Source organism: Anopheles arabiensis (genome assembly GCF_016920715.1).
Source record: "Anopheles arabiensis isolate DONGOLA chromosome X unlocalized genomic scaffold, AaraD3 X_pericentromeric_contig0049, whole genome shotgun sequence".
Lineage (NCBI taxonomy): Eukaryota > Metazoa > Arthropoda > Insecta > Diptera > Culicidae > Anopheles > Anopheles arabiensis.
Genome location: NW_024412127.1, coordinates 2501 through 5000, shown reverse-complemented (window position 1 = coordinate 5000; position 2500 = coordinate 2501). Strand labels below are relative to the sequence as shown.

The 2500-nt window shown below is 50.0% G+C and overlaps 1 pseudogene; it reads right to left on the bottom strand.

Annotated features, from left to right (window-relative positions):
• Positions 1-2500, bottom strand: part of LOC120908235 — a 9041-nt pseudogene that overhangs the window by 4208 nt on the left and 2333 nt on the right.

The following is a 2500-nucleotide window of genomic DNA, read 5'->3' as shown; positions in this document are numbered from 1 at the left end:
AGATCAACTACTGACGTGCGCCCTGGTCCAACTAAGTTGGTGCTGCCGTCGTTCAATAAAATTGCGTCAATCTGCGCAAAGGTTGATAAAACCAACTCACCTCTTCGTTTCTGGGTTTCTCCACGCTCGCCAAGTTGGTTGTTCCAACTTGATGACCAAGCGTTGAAGTCCCCGATAACGAATTTGTGGATACCGGTTACGGCCATTACCGTGTTATCCAACATGTTCTGGAACTCTTCCATACTAAATCTAGGTGGCGCGTAAACGCTAACCACTCGCATATCACCTATGTCAGCTATCATTAAACCCTTCAAAGCCTTACTGACTACCTTAACTGGTAAGTCCGCGTTAACCACTACCGCTGCTGTGTTATCGTCATTGCGTAACACTTTGACGTTGGTTGTTGCCAGATACGGATCTGCAATCAACACTATATCCGCAGATTCTTCCTAATCGTTTGCACATTAACGAAATGCAGCATAACTATGATTCTGGTTATGTTGTAGCAACCTAACCATTATGGTCTAATCGTTCGCCTACGGGGACACATATAACTGCCCGTTGCGTGAAGGTTCTGTGACCTCGTACCGCAATCAAACACTTGACAGAGTTGGTACAAGCTTGCTTCTTGTGTCCACTCAAACCGCATTTCAGCACAGATTACTTCTGTCTGGTTCCCTACAATGGTAGCTCGTATGGCCTACCTTCCAACACTTATAGCATTTCTGCTCTTCCATAACCTCGCGGATATGGCATATCGACCAACCAACTTTCAGCTTTCCCAAATTCAGGAAACTTTGAAAGTCTGGCAGCGATACGTTGATCCGTGCCCACTGCGTACCGGCCGCGCGGCCTTTCTTCATTTGATACGATCTGTTTCTATCTCGATGTTGAGCTGTGCTTTGACAGACTCCGCAACCTCCTCTGGGGTGGCGTTCATCGAGATGCATGATCTCAATCATTTTAGAAGGAGCTAGCGTTCTCACTGACGCCTTGCCCTTCACCGCTTCCTTAACCTTTGGGGCAATTGCACTAGCAGAACTACCCTGCTTAAGTTCTAGCAACATGCCTCCATTCTGGGCCGTCGGACCTTAGAGATTGTCTCTCCAACCGATTTAAGAGCATCGGACTGCTTCATTTCCTTGAGCAACTTCGCCAGCTCCTCGGAAGTGCAGTCCGATATCAGCAGAAGCCTCAGGCCGCTTCCTGGGCTTATTCTGCTTCTTCTTGCTCTTCTTCTTCTTCCTCTTATTAATTCTACCCTCATTAATATTCGGTCCGTTTCTCGGACTTGGAACTCACCCTTCCCTAACAGGGGTCAACCTCGATGGTTGTTGTTGTTGTTGCAATCTTTGCAACCCACTTGAACCAGGCTGTTGGTCATCAGCCACTGGTCTTCTGCCTTTTCGCGTTTGCGGCCCGAATCCATCGTTACCGTCAAACGACGTTTGCGTTTGACGGTCGAGGACCTGCTGCATGCGATTTACGGCTCTGTACCTTCGAAATTCGGACATTACCTCATCGAGGAAGTCCATCATTACCGTAACTAGCGTAAAATGGGAAGACTCATCATCGAGTTTGCTTATCCCAAAACGCATCGCCTCCATTCGATCTTGAAGATCCATGAACGCTTGGTCGGATCTTTCTTGTCAACCCTTGGTCTTTTTGACCTTCTTAGTTTTCGTGTTACTCATTCTATTGGGCTCAAACTCAGGCCCGCTATCCGCGTCTGTTTATGCAGTCTCCTATTTGGTTCCGTGGGTGGCTATGAAACAGGAGCTCCACGCGAGGGTTGGCCCGCGCCCTTATGAGACGACGGGCTCAGTGCCGAACCGGAGCAAAGTGGGGCTGAACCCACCCACACCTGCATTTGCCATAGAGCGTATCGTATGGCGACAGTCTTGGAGCGCTACCTAAGACTTGCTAAGTTTTAATAGAGCGGTGACAGAATCCCCTTAGCCCTCCCCGTTTCAAGCAGGTTTCACCCTGCTTTGCTAAGAGTTCGGCGGGTTCATCCGCCAGCCGTGTACATCCTAATTATGCCATAAACCGTACCCTAGTCTAATCCGCGCAGGTATTATCCTCTCGAGTTCAGTATCCCCTTGACAGAATGTAGGGTGTGGCGACTTAACACCACACCCTCCTGCGACGTTGTCATGCTCAACGCCGTCTTCACCGCCACCGTTAGCTCGGGGCCTCGTCAACTTAATGACGGGCCCTACCCACACCAGCACCGCGTGGAGGTGGTGGTCGGACTTGCCGGGCATTTGGCTACCTTAAGAGAGTCATAGTTACTCCCGCCGTTTACCCGCGCTTGCTTGAATTTCTTCACGTTGACATTCAGAGCACTGGGCAGAAATCACATTGTGTCAACACCCACCCGGGGCCATCACAATGCTTTGTTTTAATTAGACAGTCGGATTCCTCAGCCGTGCCAGTTCTGAATTGGCTGTTTGCTGTGCGACCGCGGGCACGGGCCAGCCTACCTTGCGGCAGGTGG